The sequence below is a fragment of the Bemisia tabaci genome, chromosome 5, assembly GCF_918797505.1.
Source record: "Bemisia tabaci chromosome 5, PGI_BMITA_v3".
NCBI classification, from domain to species: Eukaryota; Metazoa; Arthropoda; class Insecta; order Hemiptera; family Aleyrodidae; genus Bemisia; species Bemisia tabaci.
Genome location: NC_092797.1, coordinates 14,764,669 through 14,791,470, shown reverse-complemented (window position 1 = coordinate 14,791,470; position 26,802 = coordinate 14,764,669). Strand labels below are relative to the sequence as shown.

Genomic DNA, 26,802 nt, shown 5'->3' with positions numbered 1-26,802 from the left:
GAAATTTCTGCTGCTTGATTCTTTCAGAAAATGTTAATAATGAAGGGAACATCATGTCTTCTCTTTCCTCGGAACTTAATCGTCCTGTACTAAGTTTCTTTGAGAATTACCCTCATTTAATCATCTCGGCCCGTAAAAAGTACTCCAAGCGCTGCTCCAGGCAATTTTAGGGGTCCGAGATGTTTTTTAATCCCTCACTGTTTTCTGAATGTTGTCCTTTCTCTTCTCTCCATTCCTCGTATTTTGTGTCTCTCACTATGAGGAACTTCAAAACAGACTTTCCTTAATTGAAACTTTTACATTTCCGTAGAAGACGTATAAAACTCAGTTCCATCGACTGAAACGTAATAACAAATAATTAAAGAGAGCTTCCCCATTTTTCTGCAAATTATATCATCGGTGGCGCACTGAAACAGCGTGACTCTCTGCTCTTGTTTGCTGTGTAGACCTCTTGCTCAAACGCCACTGGAGGGTCGATAGAATCAGATATTGAAACGACGTAGATGTTCAGAAAAAATACTAACTTCCGGCATGCACAAAAAATCAGTCTTTCAATAGTTGAGAAATAATTCATAAAATATTGGAAAATAGTGATCGGGTCAAAACGGATCTGTTAGAAATCAAACCATGGGAAGGTTTTCAATGCATTCCTTTTAACATCGTGTCAGCCTATTTTCACGCGACCAATGAAAAACCGGCACAGAAATGTCCAAACGCTGTCTATAAAGGTACTCAAACGTCCCCTACGTCTCCTCACAGGAGGAACCCAATCTAGTACCTTTTTATCTGTCATCCGCTATTCGTTGAACATTAATCTATTTCTCCTATGTATTAATTTTCTCTCTCTTTTTTTGGACTAAATAATACCTTGTCTCCTTTATAGATAAAGGTGTGTTCGTGTCGAGAGGAAAAAGGGTGGGCTATTTTTTTTTGCGTTAGAGGGTTGATTGGTGATAGGGATTAAACGCTCGCATTGACTTTGACTGGCATTTAAAGCTGCGCGTCGGCGGTCCGACTGTGAACCGCTCCTCTTATCTCGAGAGGTGTTTGCGGTGACGCAACGCGACTCGACGCGCTGCTCTGCGACGGGGCACTTAAATATTGAAAGCTCAGCAGGCAGCCGGAACTAGGCCCTCAATCCCCTCAATAACTCATCCTCCCTGTTCTCGTCTCTCTCTCTCCCAAATGGCTTCTCCCTACTTTTGAACTAGCTGACGGCAAAAGCTTTCAAAGAATTTCCTTTAAAAAAAAAAAAATAATTAAAAAATTGAAAGCCTCATCGGAAAAAAGTGGTTCCGCATCTTAGTCATTGAATTTCAGTTGATTTTTTACAAAGGAGCCAATCTATTTCCTCTATCTAAATCTCTAAACAAATTTTGTGATTTCATTTTGCTCATGTTCGAATCAAGTACGAAAGATCAACTACTTACACACAGACACACTTTCACTCACACGTTGCGTTGCCATCATTTTTCGATGTGATGCAACTTCATTGCTTCCAAACAAACGAAGAACATATTTGAATTAAAATGTTGAGACTAAAAGAGCAATCCCCTCAATAACTCATCCTCCCTCTTCTCGTCTCTCTCTTTCCCAAATGGCTTCTCCCTACTTTTGAACTAGCTGACGGCAAAAGCTTTCAAAGAATTTCCTTAAAAAAAAAAAATAAAAAAATGGAAAGCCTCATCGGAAAATAGTGGTTCCGCATCTTGGTCATGGAATTTTAGTTGATTTTCCACGAAGGCGCTTATCTATTTCTTAGTTCCCTTTTGTGATTTCATTTAGCTTCTGTTCGAATCAACTAATAGAGATCAACCAATGATACACATTGGAATGATTTTTCGACCAAAGTCAATTTGGACCGAGCTCATCAAAAAAGAACCAACCCACATTTTTGGAAAAATTGAGATGAGAGTGCTTTTGAGTTCCTCTATAGTTGCGTCTTTTCTTTTGCCAATAACTCAAAGTCGAAAAAAAATATTAGTTTGTGAAAATAAGGGATTAAAATTTAATTTCCACATTGAGTCTTATGGAGGAATAAAACTTCAAACCTCTTTTTCTCAGTTTCAACTTGATGTGGGTTGGTTTCTTTCTGATAAACTCGGTCCATTTCATTCACTACCAAATACAGATGAAAATAACTCATAAAGAAAATATTTGGATAAAATGTTGACACTACAAATGTTCTCCATACGGATACACGTGGATTTCTGGCAACCATTCTCAACGAGCCGACTCCTTCATCTAGAGAGCTGGTTACCTCTCCCTATAAACTCTGCCAAATTGTCGGATTAAAATTCAAAACGTACCTACTTCGGAGGAGCCCATTGGCGGATCCAGCAAATTGGCAACATTGTCTCTTCTTCATTTAAACCTATGGACATGTATCGATTCTTGGAGGGGCCAGGTGCTCCGTCAAGAATCGATTATTTAGCATAGGTTTAAATGGAGGAATTCCGGTGTTGCCAAATTGCTGGATCCGCCTCTGGAGGAGCCTACGATTGTTTTCTTCAAACCAGCTTTGTAGATGGCTTTTCGGCGCGGACTATCCACCGTCTGATGATTTGGCACAGGGGAAATGAAATCGCCAATTTTACAGCGAGTGAGACTTGCTGTAAAGTCCGGACACCTTAGGTGTAGAGAGTTCCCTCCAGAGCAATTAGAAAGATAGAGTATGATACATGAAAAACTCAAGGATCCCAAAAATCCATCAGGCCTGCCTTCATCAGTAATGACATCGCAAATAAAGATAGGGCTCAAAACGGAAGCCAACGTATGATTTCAAATTACTCGTCGTTAGTACCTATGAATTCACATGTTTGCTACAATCAAGGATCGTTTGAAAAAAAAGCAAATTATATGGAATACATTTATATAATGATATATTTTTATTCAAATTTATATAAAATACACTGCCGATCGGTTCTAACTTGTGGAATTTTCTTGGATCGGGGTCTAGGATAATTTTTGAAGACTAAGTTTCACCTCTGGTTGCTGCCAGCCCTAGCTAGCTTACCTCTCTCTGAATGTTTCTAATGCAGGCGTATGCTTCTACGAGTGAGCCAGTTCCTTATTCTGCCGTGCAAAGGAAGAACGCCGTATGAACATTCGAGAGTTGCCAAATTTCCCTCGATAAAATATGTGTTTTAGACATCATTAATGCATATATTTTCTTGAAATTTTCAGATATTTTAGATTGAATTACGCACAAATATGTCTGAAAATTTTGGAAAAGGATATTCCCAATTTTCCCGGTAATTTCGGGTATTATCGGTAGAAACTTGGCAACGTCTGGAGGCTCATACGGCGTTTTCCCTTAGCAGGGCAGTATTGCAGAGTGTATTCCAAGTATAAGTGAGGGAAATGAGAGAAATATGATCGCATTTTGGCAAGTCCAGAGTGGATGCCGGGAATGAAACTGAATAAGGTATGAGACGATCGGGGGGCGAGGGGGAGGAGGGGGAGGAGGAGGAGGGGGTCGAGCCGAGACTCAGATGAGTGACTGAGCTCTTAGCGCTGCCGACTCCGGTTTCTCAACCCTCGGTGACGGCGCGGCGGATCTCGGGGGGTGACGGAGGATCTCGGGGGGTGACGGAGGATCTCGGGGGTGTCAGAACATATTGACAGAAGCGAGTCGATGATGCAGGTGCGCCACTGTCGGGGATGGATCCGGTGAAAAATCGAGGAATCCGCTCTCAGCTCGCCGTGCAAGCTAAATATTTAACCGCAGCGCCCCCTTTGAAAGGTAATCAATTTGCCGGGAGCCGGCACGCGCTGCACTCTCCTCGAGGATCCTCCGCTCCCGATGAGGCGCATCGCGGCGCATCATCGGCAGCCGTCGACGCCACCGACGCCTGTCAACGCGATGCAAAAATCACGGCGCCCCGAAATCGCGACGCGGCAGGATCCTCGCTCCTCGGCGACACGAGAGTTGGGCCTTGACTCCACGGGACGTTTCATGAATGTGCCAAGTTCGAATCGCAGGGAGGAATGAAACTTCTGGGGTTTTTCCTCGTTGAACAAAACAACAACAATTTTTTTTCTTTTCTCCGAGTCGCTCTTAGGACTCCTTAAGGTGAGTCGATGGACGCCATATTTTGCGTCAGCGACATGCGATACATCGCATCGATTGGTTCCATTTTTTCAGCTACTCGTCGTTTTTCTCGAATTTTGAGATCGCAATTCTGTTGTCAGGAGACTAAAGCACTCACTTACAAATGTTGACAAATAAATTCAACGTAATAAAAGCGTGGTTTTTTTAGAGAGAAAACATCGCATTCGATACTGATACCGAAACTGCACTCGAATGCGATATTTCCTTTCTAAAAAAACCACGCTTTTATTACGTTGAATTTATTTGTCAACATTTGTAAGTGAGTGCTTTAGTCTCCTGACAACAGAATTGCGATCTCAAAATTCGAGAAAAACGACGAGTAGCTGAAAAAATGGAACCAATCGATGCGATATATCGCATGCCGTTCTGACACAAAATATGGCGTCCATCGAATCACCTTAATGGAGAAAAGCAGAGTTCCCAACTTGCAAAGCTTTTCTCGTGGATGGTCATGTACGTAATAAAGAAACGAGTGACCGCTAAACTCCTCATCCGTCCATGCGATCAGTTATGTGTCGCCGACATAAAATCCCGATCGAGCCACTGCGCGACACCACCAATCTTTTCCAGTTCACGTGAGATCGGCAACTTGCATTTCGTCCAAGTTTTAATCACATCTCGGCTCTCCTCTCCGCCTCGGCGGCATTCCTCCGAGATGCGGCCCAATAAATCTAACGCCCGATCATAGATACGGCAAAAATATCCGGCAAAGCGAAAAGCAAAATAACGCCCGATTTACTGCCCGAGGTCTCCGGGTCACGAACTCCGGGCTTCCTCACGCGCCGCGCCAGGATTGCACGCCATTAATCAACCCGAGCTTCCGTTTTTCCTCCCTGGTTTGTTTTTCGCACCACGCGCCTCATCTTTAAAGGATACGATATAATTTTTTTTAGGGTTTTCACATACTCGAGCAAACGGTTGGTCACCGTCCGCAGGAAGAGGCCCTGTTGCAGTGTAGGATGTTTCAAGAAGTTTCCCGTTGAAATCTCAAAATCCATTTTTCGACCCAGCTTGATATAGCCTGGTTACACGCTAAAATTTCCGTCAAATTCCGATCAAAATGATGACAAAGATGGCGGTCGAGAGTCATCTAGATTGATGAGTAAAATTAATTAAAACAGCGTGTTGATTGAAATAAGCGTGAAATAAGCACGGTTGTGTGGAAATCAGATGAAAGGATGAGCCCCACAGCTCCATCATCTACCATCAAATTTTTGCAGGCCGCAGAAATTTGATGGTAGATGGTGCGCACCAGTCACCATTTGATCGGAAATTGATGGAAATTTGAGCGTGTAACTAGCACATTAAAATTCGCTGCACTGAACATTTTGCCTCCGTGGAATAAGGCCCCTTTTCTCGCTGTGGTAATTTTGTAAGTTGGCAACTTGTTTTTCCTCCATTTAAAACCATTGAAAATATCGATTTTAGGTGAGGCGAGCTGCCTCACCAAGAATCAATTGTTTTATATGCATTTAAATGGAGGAAAAATAGTGTTACCAGCTCTCGGAAATCGCCACTGTCACTACGTTTCGCAAAATTTGAGTATCAATTCCTCAATTAAAAATCTCTCAATTAATAACCCAATTTGTCATAACTGAAGGGTTTAGAGGACAAAGCGTATTGCTGCAGTTTATAGAAAAATTGAAATATCAGTGATTTCAACTGAAACTAGTCTTCGAATGGACGTATTCCTATCAAACGGAACTATGTGCATTAAGACTTGAGCCCTGAGACCCATAAGAATATGTACGCAACAGGGCTCACTTCATAATGCACGTAGTTCCGCTTGGCAGAAACACGTCCAAATATTCTACGAGTGATTGCGCAAAACACAGTGCGTTCAGCGCGAAGCGTATATTAGCGCCTGCGAGACTGTAGGAATACTTCACGCATTGCGCGTTCACTACGGTGCTTGCGCGCTGTAATCGTTGAAAATTCGTATTTTTTCGGTGCCGGATCTACCGCGGTGTACATACACCATTTCCGATCAGTGCACGCCGCGAGCCTGCAATCATAGGATCAAGGGATCGTATACAGATGTTGCACCCCTAAATGGTACCTTAGTATATTGAGTAATTGATATCGGAGTTCGACTGTCGCTGCAATCACACGCTGAATTTAGCAGCTGAATATGGAAGTCAATAGTCATCGCTAAACGGCTGAAATTTCGCAAATTCGAGTTATTTTCATCCAGATGTGTATCAAATCTTCTCGGACAGTTCAGACAAATCCAACATTAGTCCGATGGTTGCTGAATTTTGCGCGTCACGCGCAAAATTCAGGCATCGGGCCGATGACTTCCACATTCAAGCCACATTCAGCTCCCACATTCAGCGTGTGATTGCGGTCTGTCTTTTTCTGATCTCTATCGCCATTACGAGAACCTTACTACAGCGAGGAAATCGACCGGTCCCATAGGTAATTTTTTCTTTGGAAACAAGGTCAACGTAATTGATTGAAAAATCCTGTAATTTTTCTTCTTTGTCAGTAAATTTTTCTACATTTTCAAGACATAAAGTTGAGTTTTTTCTCTTTGAAAAATAAAATAGGAGCTGAAATTTTGAAACACCGCAATGGAGTTACGTGGTTTCGCACTTCGGCCACCGATATACTGGCAGAGGCTGATCTAGCAATTTGGCAACACCGGATTTCCTCCATTTAAACCTACGCTAAGTAATCGATTCTTATGGGAGCACCCGGCCCCACCAATAATCGATACATTTTCATATGTTTAAATGGAGAAAAGACAATGTTGCCAATTTGCTGGATCCGCCGATGTATACTGGGTTGCCCAAACATACTGTATAAAGCTTTTTTCTCGGTTTTTTTACGTCCAACTAAGTCTAAGACCGCGGGGTGAATTGGGAATTGATACCAAGAAATTCGGATTTCATGACCCCGGATGGAGCCTCTCTGGTCCCCATTGGGCAGTTAAAATTAATTGAATCGTAATTAGAAAATACAAGAAAGTTTATCCTACACCTATACCTACTGATCCAACATCATCCCATACGTGTCCAAAATACTGACCTCGAAAGGGCTCTAAAAGAGCAGAGCCCCTCTCCAAAAAATGTAAGTTCGCTACGTTGACGCAGAGACTCAGAAAAAAAAGGTTTCCTGGGTAACTGACTTTAAGGAAGCCGAATTTGAGGGTCCTGTTGTCCTTACAGACTTCTCTGAAGGAGTACAAGTGTACCACACCAGGTAAATTTACGACGTTAGTGTCCCTTCTCTACCCCCATTAGAGAAGCCTCTAGAGGCAACTTTTCTGAGTTCTACGTCAAATTCGCAAACTTGAATTTTTTTTGGAGGGGTGCTCTATCCCTCACCTTTAGGGGTCTGTATTTTGGATGGGTCGATGCACGTTAAAATTTCTCTTTCTTTCTGCTTCCGATGAAATAAATTCAAAATTTGACGTGAGCCCCAAATTTTGAAGTGAAGGTCCCCTTTTAAAGCCCGAGAGGATCCATGAAGGGGGGGGGGGTGTCTGGGACATGAAATTCGGATTCCCTCGGGTCGATTCCCAATTCGTCCCCGCAGTCCTACATTTAATCCGACCTTATAAATAAGCCAAACAAAATCCTTGTACGGCAGGTCAGGGCCACCCTATATAATCAACGTCTAGTGTAAACCCATCGTTTAATGCATAATTAATTCCGAATGCAGTGATTTCACAGAGCATATTCCTCCAGGTCTTTTCCGCCAGATCCACATCGGGCGAAAAAGTAAAGAAAAAAAGTCCGAGCGCATTCATAATAAGCCTATGCGTTGGCTCATTTTAATCCCTCCATTCGCATCAGCATTTATGCACCCGCTCTTTGAAAATCTTGCACATCCGGATGGTCATTTTTTCGCAAATATCCTCCCTTATCATGACCCATATCCTGCTCTGTCACCGTATCAGACGGCCGACCGCGGCGCTCCACGCGGAGCTTTCTGCAACTGGTCCGCGTCGCCCCTCGCATCCCCAGTCACGCTTCGAGCCTCCTCGAGGTTGCACTGTGAGCGCTTCGCCCGTTCGAGAAAGCAAGAGCTTGCCCGGTTTCGCGATCTGACAAGAAAACTTCGTGAGAATACGTCAAGCAACGCAACTTCCTTGCACGTGTACCTAACGCTTGTTTCCGTATTCCAAACGGGGGTGTACTTTTATTCTGTTGTGATTCTTTTCATTTGTCGTGAATGTTTCTGGTGTGCGAAGATCGGATTGTTTCCGAATCATTGCTATCAATAATTGTCGAGTGTGCATTCAAGTCATAACAGCAAAAACATCTCTATAAGTATGTGCTCCGCGATGTGGTTGATCGCTGTATCGCAATTATTTGAATCCTTCAACAGTGCCATTCATGTCTCTTAAATTCTCTCACAACTTTTCTCGTACTGTTTTGAGGTTATTGCTCAGTGTAACCTACCGTGGCGATTATTAAAAACCCGTGTGTTTGATGAATTTTGTGTTCGTTGGTCGGCGTGCATCTCTCGGAACTCTTTTGCATTTCTAAGGGTGTGGTTCTGTTCAATTTCTCTCAACCTTTGCAACAACTTCCTTCTACTGTTTTAGTTTGTTGATAATTAAAAATTGTATTCTTCTGTCTGTGTGTCAGTGCGGGCTGAGGAACTCCGCTGGTTCTCGAGCCCAAGTGTAGTGTTGAATTTCCCGGAATGTAACCTGGATATGATTTTGCCCGAGGTGAGTGCTTTGTTGAAGCATTTAAAAGGAAACTTTAATTCTTTGGACTACCCTCTGCAGGATATTTCCTGGAATATTTATTTCTTTTGTTTCCTCCGTGGGTATGTTTCCGTTTCCTCTCTTGCTCCCCCATTTCCTCTTGTTCCATATCATTTCACAAAATAATGTGCGTAAGAGTAGGTGCATAGGTGCTGGAAAAGGTAGAGTGTAGAAATTTTGATAAAAAGTCATGTATGTCTAAGTAATTATCGAGAGTTGTCTACCCGATGAGACCAACGCAGCTGCTTTTTACCCGTTGGTCGTTAAAGTTAATACTCGGTTAAGGTGATTCGTCAAGCTCAAGTGACGTGGTCGAACTGGCATGCGATATATCGCATCTTTTAGGTAAAAAATCTCGGCAGATTTTGAATTTTCAGCAAAAAAAAGGACGATAGCCCCTGCGCATGAGCCTAAAGAATCATTCTAAACCCAAAAATCGGCAAAATTCAGAGAAATGAAAACAGGATAGTGTTTGGAAAAAAACCTCGCATTCGATACCGAAATCGATAGCTGAATCGAATGCGAGGTTTTTTCCCAAACATTATCCTGCTTTCATTTCTCTGAATTTTGCCGATTTTAAGGTTTAGAATGATTCTTTAGGCTCATGCGCAGGGGCTATCGTCCTTTTCTTTACTGAAAATCCAAAATCTGCCGAGATTTTTGACCTAAAAGATGCGATATATCGCATGCCAGTTCGACCACTTCTTTTGAGCTTGACGAATCACCTTAAAGTATTTTTGAGTATTGATGGCCAAAGTGAAGAACCTCGTATCTCCGTCTGCGAGGTTTTAGACCTCCTGTCATACTTCATGTATCTTCTCTGCGAGAAACTAGTCAACGTGCTTTGACGTAATTTCTTGGATTCCATGATCATTCTTGGCAGAGGCTTTCGTAAAAGTGGAATTTAAGCTACCTACATAATGAAGTTGGCCCATTTCTCTTCGGAAAAAGGCAATAGGAGCGGAAATTTTGAAACATCGCAATGAAAGTACGTGGTTTCCGACCTTACCCATTCTGCCGTGCTAAGGAAGAACGCCGTATGAGCCTTCAGACGTTGCCAAATTTTCTTCAATAAAAATCGAATTTGCAGGGAAAATTTTGAATATTTTACCCCGAAATGTTCAGACAGTTTCGCACGCAATGTAATCTAAAATGTATGAAAATTTCAAAGAAAAATGTGCATGAATGTTGTCAAAAATACATGTTTTATCGCGGGAGATTTAGCAACTCTCGAATGTTCATACAGCGTTCTTCCACAGCACGGCAGCATTGATGTAGTTATGAAATCGAGAGCCGTCCCTATAGGCGCATAATGAGGAGAATTGCAATATCACTAAAAAAAAGGGTTTCTACTACTTCATGCTAAAAATTTCCGTTTTTTTTTTCTTACAAATTCCTTGTCGAACACCGAAGCCCATTAATCTTTACGTTGATTATGTATTGCTTTTTTTCAAACAACCGGAATTCTTTTGCGGACAGTAGCCACGTAATTTTTATTTGTATTCAGGAGGAAATGTTTTTCAAAGCATAATACTTCGTCTCTTTTTTGGACGAATATCACACGTGCAGTGCAGCGCCACTATAAATTGTCCCTAAAATAGTTTTTATTTATTTTTTATGGACAATTCTTCGAACAATTATCCGAAAGGATGAATTAAATTGGCAAAATGAAGGGAAGTTCTGCCAAATTTTCAAATCAGCACGTAGAATAATTCAATTTCTGCAAAAATGTACGGCAACATCGCACTGCACTCGTCATATCTTCTTTGAAAGGTGCGGAATAATTGGATTACATTTTGCAAAAAGGAACCACTATCTGTGGCTCTCCTATAAAAGCACATATCTGCATAGGGAAACCAATGGCATGCATGTTGTTTCTGAAATGGGCCAGAACTAGTGGTTCCTTATTGCAAAATGTAATCCAATGAATGTTATATTGTTCTACTGCAGAAACATAGGCGTAAGCTCCCTGTGACGAATCAGCCAATCAAAACATGCATCTAGTTTAATAATCAACGTGTTCATCTCGTTTTTACAACTGAACTTAAAGGTATTTTGATGGACGCTATATTTTGTGTTAGAACGACATGCGATACCTACTTCGCATTGATTAATTCCATTTTTTCAGCTACTTTGTCATTTTTCTCGAATTTTGAGATCGCTTTTCTGTTGTCAGGAGAGAAAAGAATTCACTCCCCAATTTTGACAAACAAATTCAGCGTAACAAAGGCGGTTTTTTTCTAGAAGAAAAATATCGTATTCGATACTGATATCGAAACTGCACTCGAATGAGATATTTTCTCTCTAGAGCAACCACGCCTATATAGTTTGTCAAAATTGGTGTGTGAATTCTTCAGTCTCCTGACAACAGAATTGAGAACTCAAAATTCGAGAAAAACGACGAGTAACTGAAAAAATGGAGCCAATCGATGCGATGTATCGCATGTCGTTGACACAAAATATGGCGTCCATCGAATCACCTTAACTAGAATGAGCTAAATCGCCTATATCCGACGTTGCATAATTTCCTCTCATGTTCCTTTTTCTAAAAATTAAAGTAATAACAGGAGAACCACGAACATCTTGATTGAAAATGTCGCAAGTTCATTTTTAAAAGAGTCTCAGCGGCTCAAAGGATAGAGTTTATCCTCCTTTTGAGGCGGAATTTAGATTACTCCTGGAAGCGAAGAAATGCATCGAAGACGAAAAAGCGAAACCACGTATCTTCAGTGCGGTGTTTCAAAATTTCCGTGCTTTAGTGCATTATTTTTTCGAGGAGATACAAGCCAACTCGATGAAGAGAATTTTGCTTTTAAAATTTCAGATTATTTAGTTCAAATTGTGAATGAAATCCTGCGACAAATTTGAACATTCCTGAAAAGTTCACGTGTTAACGAGGGAAATTTGGCAATGGCCAAAGGCTCGCACGGCGTTCCTCCTTAGGACGCACAGTGGTACGAACTAATAGACGAGGTCGGATATGGGATTTGTGGGTAAAATTTCAAATTTTAATGTTTCTTTCGTCTCACATTCCATTTCAAGGGGTGTTTCTGAAAGGAAATTTCACAAAAAACGAATGAAAGCACTCTTAAACTTTTTTGTTCCATATTTTCGAAAATATAAGTTTTCAATGTTTTCCAGACTATGTTCGACCGCTCCCATTGACTCGATCCACTGTGCGACGGCAGAATACTTAGCTGGGTGGGGTGCCAAAAAACTGTAAATTTAGCGTTACCTAATTCAAAGCTGGCCTCTTCGCTGTCTTGAGCACCATTTATTTTTCCTAATAAATCTAAACCTTATACATATACTCTGATACTTGTTAAACCGCTACTTTGTTTATGGAGATGCCGTATTTTCTACTGCAAGTAGCAAGCGCATGGCACCCGGGAAACGTAGAGTACCTACTTAATTGACTGAACCGAAAGTAAAAACCAGATAATGTCACCGGAAGTCATTTACCTTCTCTTCTCCCGCATAATTGAAGGAGTGAGTCGTTTGTGTTTGCTCGCAGCTAACATTTACGTGAATTTATCGAGCAACCCCCCGACCCTCGATTTTTGAGAGGAGGGGAGCCCATGTCTGATTCAAGCTTATTTTTCCGAGCTTTTTCAACTTTAACCACGCTTGCCCGGGCAGCCCGGTAATAAAGTAAAGTGTTCTAAACGCCAACTCCTGAAACGGCGCGGCGTGTAATTTTCGAGCCAAAGTTTGATATTATAAATAAGTGGAAAGTTGAAAAGAAATTAAAAGTGAGTGCTATCTAAAGTTTTGACCGGGGACTTGTATTCTGCACCCAAGTTTTGGCATCCAGTCCGATACATGCAAGGTGTCTGAATGATCAAGTTGAGCTTATTTATCAGAATTAAGTATCTCAAGAATTTTCTCCAGTCGACGACGCGGGTTGTTTTCCCCTTTTCCTTTATTTATTTTCCTTCACCTAACGATTTGCTTGGTGGACTGGCTCTCTGTGTGAATACATTAACATCAGTCAGAAAGTTGCAGGAAATCGAACTTCGAAACTCTCTGAAATTCGCCTCGTATGGTGTACTGCCGTGCTTGGGAAAAACGTCGTATAAGCCTTCAGGCGTTGCCAAATTTCCTCTTGCAAATCATTAATTTTCAGGAAATTTATTTGTCTACCAATTTCTGAGATAATTTCGTTCGTAATTTGATCTAAAACGTCTGATAATTTCAAGGGGGAATATTCATGATTTTCCTCAAAAATAAACATTTTATCGAAGGAAATTTTACAACTCTCGCATGTTCATACGGCGTTCTTCCTTAGCACGGCAGTATGGTGTAGTGGTTGTAATACTGGCTCTAAGATCAGGAGGTCCGGGGTTCGATTCATGGCCAGGCAACTTGAGTTTGATAGTCTCAAAGAATGGTTGTCTAGAACTGATTGTTGATTGGGGCAAGGGGGAGGGGGCTGTATTAAAAGCGCAGGATCAGCCCCTCGGGGATATTTTGGGTGTGCAAAAATAATGTTTGAAAAAAATATTCAACAAACGGTAAAACAAGTCGAAAATCAAACACGTATCTTGATAAGACGATTCTCAATTTTGTTGTTTCAACATGTATTCGTCCTCTCTCTTTTTCCGAAGAAAAATGAATTCTTATTATTGCTTGAAACACGAACGGAATATTCTATGCAAGATGGAGAAAAATTTGAGGAGATTTCAAGATAAAATATTGATTAGTTTTCTGTAGGTAAGTTAATCAAACTGCTCAAAGAATCTGCAAAATCGCAATCCGAGATAGGTACTTATCCCTAAACTTTCATCCGCGATATTGCAGATTTGTCGTCAAATTTTATTTCACTAGGAGGCTACGCCCCCTAAGCGTCTCGCGGTCCACCCCCAGAAGCGCTTCGCGCTTTAGGCGTTACACGTTACAGTCGTTATGCGTTATACTCCTATGATCTTATATTAGGATTACATTTTGCAATAAGGAACCACCATACCTGGCTCTTCCATAAAAGCACCTATCTGCATAGGGAAACCTATGACATGTATGTTGTTTCTAACTGGGCCAGAAATAGTGGTTCCTTTTTGCAAAATGTAATCCATTATAGAGTATGATATGGAAAAAAGTCAGCTCTTACTGATCCAACGAAATTCGTGTAATAATTCCTCGTGCTACTTTTTAAGATTTTTTACAAGTTTCATACAGTAGTGTTTTTTTAATTTCTTTTCTAGAGAGAAATTAAAAGCAGGAATTTTTAAACCCAGTAACCGAGATACGTGTTTTTTAGTATCACTGTGGATGTATGTATTTATCTTGATAAAATGTAAACACGAATAACAACAGGATTTGTGCATCCCGCAAGGAACATGCATGTTTACAATGTACATAAACGATCTGGCCGGTGGTGCTCATGGAGGATCTCCATTTTTTTTTTTAAAAAAAGGAACAAATATGTTGAAACACTTTCGTGATTGTATTGTTTCGATGCAGTAATTGCAAGAGTAGGCGTGCGTTTCAGAACCACCGGCGGTCGCCTGGCTCCGTTTGAAGATAAACAAAAGGCTCGAAAATAATTGCATGGTTAGACCCATTTTAAGCGGGAATAAATTAATTGTAGTGAGGCTTGGATCCTCGTAAAATAGAGACGACCGGGGATATCTCCAGACGTTGCGGAGGAAACTTCAAATAATAAAAATTCCGCTTGGGGAGCTGTTTTCTTAAGCTATGATTAAAACCGTTTGTACAAAGAATTTTAAGTGCTAAACTTTGCCGTCGGATTTTTATTTGACTTTGAACGTGGATTCGAAAGCAAAAGGATTCATTTTCGAAAAGATTAAACCTTTCCAGCCGAGAGCCCAAACTCCGTCCAACTTACGATATTCAGAATTCCTGCCGTTTCGACGAATCAGCGCCGCTCCCCAAAGCTGGCGCTGGCGAGCTTTGAAAGTTTGTTTAAACTTTCCTTCGCCGAGAAGTGAATAAACATTCTTTTATTAAGGATAGCGCACCAAGGATAGGAAAAGATTTACGCATGAGGAGGAAGCGGCCGTTCGCGGCGGCGGGAGGAGGGCTGTGGGCAAAATCGTCACTCCGCAAACTGAACAACATAACCACACTTCCAAGTGAGCCCTTCCGTACTTATAATTCCTGACATTCCAGGGCTCACATGGGCATGAATTTATGTCTTTATGCCGGTGGAGCGACGAAATGTGGATCTACTTTAATTTTGTTTTGTCTCGCGCTGCAGTGCCCGAGCTCTCTGATTCGCCGCCTCAGCCGAGTCTGAAATAATAATCCGCGCTGTTTTCAGGGATCAGACAAAACACAGGGAGGAATGCATGCACTTACAGGCGACCCCGGTCCTTTCTCCGCTTTTATTTAAGGTAAACATGAAAGTCCACCTTTTTCACCCTTAGTCTTAACCCGCCGAACATCGATGCCAAAAACGCGCAAAATCTCTCCACCTTTGTCTTCCTTAGCTTACCCCCAACATTGCTGCCAAAAATACGCTTATTCCCACACTGACAGAAATAGTTCTGTTCACAGGGCTCTTGCACTTCTTTTGTAACAGTCGCAGAAGCTTCAGTTATGAGGACAGAGTACTCTGTTCCCACGACCGAAGTTCTGTTCTCACAACGGAGAATTCTGTAGGTGTAACAAATAAACTGCAGGAGCCCTGTGAACAGAAGACTCTGTCGTCAGCACCATCTATTTTTTGCTGTGCGTTTACGTGCGCTTGCGCCTCTTGCGAGATATATGAGATTTCTTGTCAAAAACCGGGTGTTTTCCCGAAAAAGAGTACCTTCCTGCCCGATTGCTTTTTCAAATTAATAATAAATTTGCAAAAAATCACTTTTTTATTATTTTGGCCCAAACGTACTGTATTGAACATAAAGCAGTTGGTGTGCAGTTTTTAAAAGTCTTTTCAAGTTATTATCTGAGTAACTAACCTCGTACAAAAAATCAAATAGAGAAATAAATGTAATTTCCATACATAAATTGCAATGATCGAAATACCATTCTATGATTAGCTAAAAAAAATTCTCTTTCCCCCGCGCCCACGGAATAATTTTTTCTTGTAGAAAATTGAATTGTTGTACGTACGTGTCCATGAAGTCAAAAAATACCTCTCAAATCAGTTTTCTGGCCTTAAGACAATTATAATTCAGGCACTTCCTTTTTTCAATAGTTCTACCTGTTGAATGTGCACACTATGTGTAAAAATGCATTTTGTCAAATGCCTCAATTATGTGTTTTCTTGCACTATCTTTCTACATACGTAGATGCTTTTTATTCGGAAATGGGTTTATAAAATACTCATGTTTGGAAAAAAATAAAAATATGGATTTTTTCAGACTCATTAGACTTACTTTTTCTCTCTTTCATATTTTATCAAGAAAATAAGTATTCCCTGGTGAAAATGACTAAAATCAGGGGCGTAGGAACTTCCCGATCACGAGCTTTCAGTACCTTTAAAGTCATATCTCTCTCCAAAAAATCGCGGCACAATACGTGTAATTATAAAAAATTGCACAATTTGTAAATAAGATATTCTTTTATAAATTTTGATTAAATACCTTCACTGGGAAAAAACACATCGGATCTAGAGCCCAGACTCTTAAAAACATCGACAAGAAAAAATACTCTTGATTCAATCAGATTTAAGCGTAAATCAAGGACCAAGTCTCTTATCGTAAGTTGAGCGGATTTCCTTTTGATTTAAGCTTAAATCTGATCGAATCAAGAGTCCTTTTTCTTGTCAATGTTTTCAAGAGGCTGGACTCTAGATCCAATGTGTTTTTTTCCCAGTGCATTTAAAAAAGAAATGAAAAGAAAAGAAAAATGAGAGGGCTATTAACTCTCACCAACCCAGGCCAGAATATAGATCAAGATGTTACTTCGGCCCTACTCTTTCCTCCAAAGTTCTGACGTTTTAAGTGGCGCCGATCGGCGCTGGGTGAGAAGTGCATGGCATTTTGTACATAACTTGGTGGAGCTAGCTGATTAGAATGGATGATTTAAATCAATATTCGGTTATCCAGAGGACGACGCTCAAGTTTGAAGTATAGTTACAATGAAGAGCTTACAAATGTGCAGTGGCGTGGCGTGCTTTGCGATATATCGATTGATCTGCCATTGAAACCTATGAAAAAGGATCGATAGACAGGGTGTTCGCAGCGAACACCTTAATAATCGATTCTTTACCATAGGTTTAAATGGCATAACATTCGATATATCGCATTTCACTGCAAATGTGCGCTGAGCGAGAAGTTTCCGAGTCCCCGAAACTTTGCTGGCCCCATTCTGACCGTCCTCCCGCGTGCAAATTGTTCTCTGACCGGGACAACTGCAGGGGATTACTCTTGATCGATGCCAACACACTGCCTCTGTCAGCTTTGTCCAAGTGCACCGAGCCAACACAATGGAGCCATTTCAAAGGAGCTCCCGAAGACGGCTACTTTGGGTATTTTCATCGAATATACATGAGCTACGGGTCCTCACTCACCGAGCTCCGATATATCGGTTTTCGCCACTAACGTAGAGTACCTATATGCAGGGCAGGGTGTCTACAAGACCGGAATTTCCGGAAAGTCCGGAAATAGTACTGATTTTTAAAGGGCGGTCCGGAAGCACTGAAAGTGCGGAAATTCCGCAAAAAGGTCCGGAATTTCTTCGATTTTTGCCATTTTTGTCGCAATTTCAAATTTTTGAAATTTTTCAAATTTCGTCAAATGGAGGGACTGAAAAATTACGGAATTTCTCTGTTGGAGGAGGTACTAAATTTTTTGAGAATGTACTGATTAAGTACTGTAAAAGTACTTATTTTTGACTAGCCTGTTTTAGTAGACACCCTGATGTGCGGAAAGTACGGACATGTCGAAACATGAGGCTCTTAGGGCCCAAAAGGCAGCCAACCCTCTAACACGGACAACATTAGAGTAATGTCTTTGACAATCTTCAGATTTAAAAACCAGGATTTTAAGATGGTCACGAATGTCAATAAATGAACGCCCCTCTGCAAAAATGAGTAAATTTTTGTAAAAATCAAGTATTACGTGCTTTACAAACGGCGCACAATGTATTGAGTCAATAGTGGAAGTCGGACAAAATTTGGAAACTCTAAACGTTCATAACTCCAATTATACAAAACTTTGAGGTTCTGAAAGTGGTTCCATCGGTTTTCTCGTGAAATTTTCATCCATTAGCACCCCTCGAAATTTAAAATGAGATTAGATAAACATCAAAACTTGCAGTTTTAGTCAAAAAAGTCATGTCTGACCTCTCTGACTGACTCGATCCACTATGCGGCGGGTCGTAACAATCGTAACAATAAATCATTCTGGATAATTTGAGATCACAGGTTAGTTGCCTTTTCATGGCCCTTCAAGCTCCACGATCTAACCTCCAAAATTTTCGACAGGTCTTTACCATAGAATATAGAGACTACTCCAACAGAGAACGCAAAGCCATCACCATTTCTTGTCAACGAAGCGAAACTGCCCCAATAAGTACTGTTTACGTCTGCGGCATGTCGATGATCTAGAGAGGTCGAATGATAAAGGATACATACGCGCTTAAGAATCGAGAGAGTTTTATTCACTTTTATTTGTATAGACTTGTCGGTTTTTCTTTGTCATTTTTGCAGTTGTAACCGCATAGTTAAAGTTTGCTCTAGTTAGGATTAATTGTATTTAACAAAAACGCAGGTGGCAAGGAATAAAACGAGATATTTTTAACTCAAATCAACAATATAATGCAAGAAAGTACCTACAGTGAAAATGTGTATAAAGAGCTTGAATAGAACGAAAACACATCCGGGACGTTTCGCGAAAATTACACGCACATTTTCAACGGAAACAAGAGGTATAAATATAAATAAAATTTGAAACAAGAATATGTGTGCAGGAATGTTGCATCAACTTCTAAGATCCACCATTATATCGATCCTGTGTTCCAAAATAGATGCGGCACGACAGTCTCGATATCGAAACATGTCAGATTTGAAAACGCCTTCAATTGTGGCGTGATACCTTCCGCATTCCGTAGAGTACGAATAGTTGTATCATCGCGCCTTGCCAACGCACGCACCGTTTGTCTATTTTTCGCGAATCTTATGCAGTGTAACTGGTGTCAGTTTAAGTCAAAAGTCAACAACTAGATAGCCAACAATACTGCCGTGCTAAAGAAGAACGCCGTATGAGCATACGCGAGTTGTCAGATTTTCATTGATAAAACATGTATTTTTGACGAAATTTGTGTATATTTTCCCCCTAATAATTTCAAATACTTTAGATTAAATTGCATACAAATTTCTCTGAAAATTTTGAACAAAAAATATTCACAATATTCCCACTAAATTCTGTTTTTATGGAAGAAATCTTTGCAACGTCTGAAGGCTCGTGCGGCGTTTTTCCTCAGCACGGCAGAATATGCACCCTCATGTAAAATTGGACTGCGTTAAACAGAAAGGAACCAAGCCACATCAGCTATTGCCAAATTTAACAGGGAAATTTGATTTTTTACGAGAGAACGTTTGTGCTGATTCCTTTGAAAATTTTGATGAATTTGCTTTGTATGATGGAGAAAATTCATTGAAATTTGCACAAAAATCCGCACAACCGTTTTCATGTAAAAAATTAAATTGCTCGATCAAATTTGTCAATAGCTGATGTGGCTTGGTTCCTTTCTGTTTAACGCGGTCCAATTAGAGGGCTCGTCTCCGTCGCACGATCTGGCAATGGCGGCATTACGGCGGAGCGCGGCGTGGCGCGCAGTGGGTGCGAAGCTTTTCATGTCGACGTAATGAACTTACAAAGCTCCGAAGGCGCGTCGCCGTCGCGTCGCATCGCCGAGGCTGCGCGACCGAGCTGGCTTCTCGGCGGTTTTATCCTCTTACGCGCAAACCAGTTCCCGGTGCCCTTTGAACGTTTCCTTTGCCGAAACGGGAGCGGGCGGAAATCCGCCGCTGTTCCCGGTATCGCCGATCGCTTCAATCGGATCGGCTCAAACGCGAATCCGGATCAAAATCAGAGGAATCAAAAATCTCCAGCCGCACCCACGAGCTGTCCCACCGACGCGCTCAGCAGGAACGCCGCATGAGCGTTCCGATGTTGCCACGTTTCCGTTGCGATTCGGTATCTATTTTGAGATCATTCATGTATTTTTCATCGCACTGAAAAAAAACTAAAAAAATCCGGCCGTGGAAGCCGTACTTCAGGGTTGCCACAGTCACAGAATACCGGGAAAACCGGGAAATGTCAGGGAATTTTAAAAATTCATGAAAAACCTGTAAATGTCAGGAAGAAAGGATGTTCGACAAGTAGGATTAAGGACACGAGATAAATCAGTCACGATCTAGCATTGATGATGGGCTGATGCCCGAAACGCGTCTGCAAAAAAGAATATTAAAACGTGCAAGTGAGTTACCAATTTTAACTTTTTTAATTTTCTCAATTATTTCTTGTGCGGTAAAAGCTCCCCTCGAAAGTATTCAGAAAAAAAGGAGAAATTGTCAGGGAAAACCTGGAAATGTCAGGGGAAAAGACAAAAATGTCAGGGAAAAATGTTGAGGCATTTTTATTTGCTTTCTAGAACGAGTTCGACGTTTCGAACAAATAATTTTGCCTAAAAATTATTTCTGAACATGTATTTTTAACTATCTGGCATATCCACAATCGTCAGGAATTTTCACCAAAATAAGTCAGGGAAATCAGAGAAATGTCGGGGAATTTCATTTTCAAAATTCTGCGGCAACCTTGGCAATTACGGGCTGTAGGTATAGACATAAGATCCGTCGCAGGTTCAGAGAATGCATAAATATAACCATCATAACTCCAACGCCTTTTGCGAATGGAATTCTCCCAAAGTTCAAAGAGTAAGATAGGCAAATTCCTATTTATCATTAACAATTTTGCAACGCTCGGGTGTTCATACGCTGTTTTATCTCTAAAAGGTAGGATACGAGAGGCGACTTTTGCGGTCTTGCGAGGCTCGTATCGCGATGCGCTGTTCCCGCTTTGTGCACTCCTTTGTCGCAAAGGACGGCTCGGAAGTGAAATCAACGGGCTCAGCCATTTGCGCGCAATCGTGCGTTTGCGTTTATGAATGCTGTCACTTTTGCATCAGAGGTCCAAGTTCGGTGGAAACTTTCCTGCGATGAAGCGGGAATGATCGATTACCGACGTTTTCCCATTTGAAGCTATGGTGAAGAATCGATTATCAAGGTGCTTGTTTATCGATCCTTTTCCATAGGTTTAAAGGGCAGATCAATCGATATATCGCAAAGCACGCCGCGCCGCTGAAACTTCCAGGGACCGAAAACGAAACGGATCGAATCCGGCGAAAAGAGACGCGCTCGCTCTGAGATTTTTGAGGTCGAAGTTGAAAACTTCGCGTCCCAGCGCTGAGCTTCAGATGACGGAATTCGGAGAACTTTGATGAAATTTCAGAAATATTGAAGGCAAAAAGTGAAACGGATCGAGTTCGGCAAAGAGGAACCAAGTTTAATGGGAAAAAAACTGCTGTTCATCGTCTGTAATTCTTTTTTATTTTGATTCTGGCGCATTTACCGATATCAATATCTCAATTTTTCCGCACGGAGCTCCCACTTTCTGTATGAACGGTTACAATGTAACGAAGACTTAGCCTCCTCTAAAATCATTCAGAACTATTTAAGGTGGAATGAAACGTAAGAAATATGAGAAAGCTTCGAAAATCACGTGAAATATATTTCATAAAATTCCACGAGGCAATAAAATTTTTGCAAAATAGGCGTGGAACATTAAGTTTAGGGGCGCGGTATGCAACTCGCACCATATAAGACTCAACAGCGAGAAAACCCCTATTTTTCTCATTTAATTCATCATTTTCAATCCTTTTTTTCTGTGTTGCACGAGTGATAAAAATGAACACAGTGGTGCTTAAAAACAATATTGAGAACGGTTTGATAACCATTCAGCGTCCACTAACAATAGATAATCTGAAACACGTTTTCCATCATATTACTTAATTTTTCAAGAAAATGTCATGTGATATTTGACAGTTTCAAGTGTCGTAAAATTTTCCCACCCTGGAACCATTAAAAGTGCGTCGCAATGTATAACTGAAGGTTTGATTTTTTTAGATGCAGTAAATTTCAAATCCTTTTAATCAAAACTTACTGAATTTCAACTTTTTTTTAAAGCATCGTGAATGCCGTGGGAATTAAGAAATGACGCCAAGATGGGAAGTGTTGGCAATCCTCGCATATTTCTATTTTCAATCTCGCACTGGATATTCTACTTTAGGCCACGCAGGAGCTTCGAATAACGGAGGAAAAAGGGGGAGAGAAAGAAGGGATATGCTAGCGTGGCATGCAAAAAATCATTGGAATTTTTCCACGCGTGAAGAGATAACATCAAGTCAAGTGGTACGATTTAGTTTTAAAGCACGTGCAAATATCCACTCGCAAAGGTTTGGGCGCAAACGTTAATGCTCGCCAATCTAGTCTGATTAAAATCTCTCTATGCTTCCCAGAAGTGAATATTAATTGGCTGTACTTCCACGAAATGGGTTTGTTGTAAACTTTTGCCACAGTTGAAAAAAAGCGCTGTGTTTGAAATCCCTCACGATCACGAAGCGCGCGTTGGCGTGTATTTACCTGTTACCTCATAATTTGCACAAGAAATTGGCGAATGTTCGAGCGGTTCTGCCACTGTGAATATACAATTATTGCAAAAATGTAATTTGAGACAAAGTTAAACTACCCGTTTCCAATTATACTCAAAATTGCCGCCATGCATAGATGAAGCCTACCATGAGTGGACGTATTGAACGATAGAGCTGTGCCGAGCAATAGGGAATCATTGGCGTATCCAGCAATTTGGCAACATTGTTTTCTCTGTATTTAAACCTATATAAATGAATCAATTCTTGGAGAGAGGTTCTTTGATCAGAATCAATCGGTCGTCACAGATTTAAACGAAGGAGAGCAACTATTAACTCGCTGGATCCACCATTCCATCGATCCTGCGCTCCAGAATAGATGCGACACGACAGTCTCAATATCGAAACTTGTCAGATTTGAAAACGCCTTCAATTGTGGCGTGATACCTCCCGCATTCCGGAGAGTACGAATAGTTGTATCATTGCGCCTTACCAACGCACGCACCGTTTGTCTATTTTTCGCGAATCTTATGCAGTGTATAACTGGTGTCAATTTAAGTCAAATGTCTTCACGTCGAAGTTAGTAAAAGTGGAATTTGAGGTTCGGTCAGAAAACTCCTCATATGCTCATAATTGAATCAGTGAGAACGAAAACACACCAACTCGAAAAAATGAAAATAATCAAGATCCACACAAAACTGCACAGTAGGTGAAGAAGTTAGTCGAAGAAAAAGATTTTTGGTTTCGAAGGACATGTACTAAAGGACTCTTGAAAGGTCTAAACTGGAACAGATGCGCTAACTTCAATTACTTTTGTGAAAATTGACTGTCTTTAATGAAAATATAGCATTTTCGAGTTACAGAGTTGGCGTGTTTTCGTTCTCACTGATTCAATTCCATTCAGCACAGATACATTCAATTTAATCGCGCGGAAAATTACGAAATTTTATTTAAAAACTTTAGATAAATTCAAAATGAAGTTTTAGTACCCATTGATGTCTACGACAGTCTCGATATCTAAACTCGTCAGATTTGAAAACGCCTTCAACTGTGGCGTGATACCTTCCGCATTCCGGAGAGTACGAATAGTTGTATCATTGCGCCTTACCAACGCACGCACCGTCTGTCTAATTTTCGCGAATCTTATGCAGTGTGTCTGGTGTCAGTTTAAGTCAAAAGTCAACAACTAAATAGCCAACAATACTGCCGTGCTGAAGAAGAACGCCGTATGAGCATTCGAGAGTTGTCAGATTTCCATTGATAAAACATGTATTTTGGACGAAATTCGTGCATATTTCTTTAACATAACAACTTTTACATCAGAATCAACAGTCAAATCGCAAATTCTTCGCACATGCAACATCTCCATTATGATAGATGAACCGTTATCGGAGATTTGGAGACATCGCAACCAAGAAATGCCCTCCCATGCTTCATTTTTAAGCGAGAGATAATTTGAAGGAAAAGAAAAAAAATTACGCCCTCTTTCCCCGCCCTTCGACGATCGTCCCTGGGATTTCAGTGAGTAATAACTCAACTGCGCTCACAGCTGTAACTTCGCCACTAGGCGCATCGCACTCCTCAGTTTTCCACTCGGGTGAATGCTTGGCAGTTGGACCGTGCGGCAGCCAAACTTTTCCTTTCATATGCCTGAACGTATCGCAGGGACACAGTAACATCTCCCGTGTCCCGAGAAAGAGCAGTCGATGCATCCAGGCGTGGCCCTCGGTCAACAAGCGTTCTTATGCAATTTACAGCTCACAATAGATTGTCCTGCCGCTCTTTCCCGCAACGCGGGAGATATCACCTCGACCTGTAATTTCAACACTCGCTCAGGTCGGGAGATGAAGTTTAAGGGAGCGGACACTTAAAGTCCCATTAACAACTTGAAGGAGAGCACGGAGCACGCCTCTTAGTTCAAACGCAAAACGGCGAAGAACTCGAGCGGTTTTTTTGTTTACCGCGTGATGGAAGATAAATTAATTTATAAGTACTCGTAACGCCGGGTCGGAGCGGCAATTTATTTTCGAGGGGAGGAATGAATGTCAACGTCCGATTCTCCGCACTGCGAATTTCCACCATTCCACCTTTATTCTTATTTGTAGGCTATACTGCCGTGCCAATTCGAGAGTTGCCAAATTTCCATCGATAAAATTTTTATTTTTGAGGAAAATTATGAATATTTTTCCTTGAAGTCGTCAGAAGTTTTAGATCAAATTACAAACAAAATTATCTGAGAAATTGGTTGACAAATATTCAAAAATTTTCCTGAAAATTGGTGTTTTGCCAGGGGAAATTTGGCAACGCCTAAAGGCTCATACGGCGGTTTTCCTTAGCACGGCAGTATATACTGCTCCTTGTTCTTGCCGTTCCCTCTTTTTTGAAAATGTATACATAAGAGCCGCTTTCACAGAGCTCTGTGACGTCGAACTGCCACAGCTCCCTATCCGCCCAAAGCCCTTCACGGAGCTGACATTCCTCCATTTCATGTAATACTCCTTGTTACCACCCTTTCACTGAGCGCACCCTTCGTCTTCTCCTAGAAGCAGCCCAATCAAGCAGTCTTTGACAGCCTTCCTCCCGTCATCCTGTTAGTCCTAGCTAAATAAGTTTACGAGCTTTTAGAGTGTGACAGAAGATCCGCCATTCCGCCATCCTGATATTCTTACATTCACTGCTAAATAGAAGACCACTGATCCTCTGTTGCAACTGTAAAAGTGCATGGATTTATTTTAAGTGGCCTCTAACATGACCATACTAAACTAGGTGTTAGGTCATGACCTTAAGCACCTCACGGCCTAACAGTTCATCTCAAGCTCCATGATCTGACGTAATTTTTTAGAAAATTATTTTATTTTTATCGCATAGGTGTAGATGAGCGAAGAAGCCTAGGTATCGTTCAAAAAATAATGTCGTTTACTACAGCCGTCTGGTTTTTTGCACAGTAACTCCGGCTAGCGCGGATTAGGAGTGTTTTTTTTAAATTTTTTTTTATTTTTTTAAGATTTGTTTTAATGTAAGCTTCCAATAAAATATATGATATTAGCTTAAATTATAAGTAATGCATATAGAAGTAACAACAGATTAAATACTTAATATCATAAGAGTGGGAGTGTTTGAAGGGACTTGTTTCCGCATATTCTGGACGGTCGACACGAAATAGTTGCAAAATGGTACTTAGTAAAGTGTAAAAAAAAAATAGATCTAATTGACCACTGGTTCAACACTGTGTCACGAAGCTATTTTTTTTATCCCCTTTTTTGGGTTACAAAAAGCTGGAGACGCCTTTTTCGGTGGACCTAAACTCTTTGATTATTCAGTTATTCACCTCGGCGCCTGGCTGTCGGCAAAATGCCTGATCTGACCAAAATTATCCTGCGACTTACTCAATAGATTTATTCTCATTAGTACTTTCGAAAGGGGTCATGTCCTCGTGGTTGTTTGTATCCAATTCAAAATAACGGAGAACCTGTATGGTGACGTCACCACTAATAGCGTCTATTGCAATTATCTGCCAGGAACAAAGTCAGGAAAGGCGGGGAGGGTGGATTTTGACGAGTGGCTGCGATTTGCATAACTCGTGCGCGCGGTTTGCGCTTTGATGCTGATTGGAAATTTGTTGGACGGCGAATCATGTGTGATCTCGATCCAGCCGAGAGCAAACAGATGACGGCTATTTATCCAATTCGATTCGAAAGAAATTAGGTTAAAATCGCGGATGGCGGCGGGAGTCCCGCAACATTTGTCATACGCGCTCCAAGCGGCCGCGCCAGCCCAGCGTCGCCAAGTCATGTCCTTTTGGTTGATCTGACCCGGAAACGAAATTCAAAGTAACTTTAAAACGTGTACGTTTAACTAAGTCGAATTTACTGAACTATCGGACATGACCTTCCAACGCTCTATTTGTATCTTATGACAAAATTTCCAAATAATCACACCGGCTTGGATAGATTTTATTTAATAGGTGACAAGTGGAAATGTCCGATACAAAATGTCCAATTATCAAAAATGTCCAATTATTAAAAATGTCCACAATGAAATACCCAAACAATGTTTGTCCAACACAAAATGTCCATAAACTGCAATGCCCAATAAAAAAAGTCAATATATTAATTGCCTTTCAAAAAAATTGTCCAAATTTTGGCAGCACTTGAATGCTTATCCGAAGCACGACAAAATCGAGGGACTGCATTACCTTAAGCACTGGAAAAAAAACACACTGGATCTAGAGTCCAGACTCTTGAAAACATTGACAAGAAAAAGGACTCTTGATTCAATCAGATTCAAGCTTAAATCAAAAGGAAATCCGGTCAAATTAAGAAGCTTGGTTCTTGATTTAAGCTTAAATCTG

The 26,802-nt window shown here is 41.0% G+C and overlaps 1 protein-coding gene across 1 annotated transcript in view; it reads left to right on the top strand.

Moving 5' to 3' along the window:
- Positions 1-8,073: 8,073 nt before the first annotated feature.
- LOC109042222 (limbic system-associated membrane protein) overlaps positions 8,074-26,802 on the top strand; it is a 490,619-nt gene continuing 471,890 nt past the window's right edge. The window contains exon 1 of the mRNA XM_019058863.2: positions 8,074-8,798. The gene's annotated coding sequence lies outside the window, so the exon portion shown is untranslated. The remainder of the gene's footprint in view (positions 8,799-26,802) is intronic.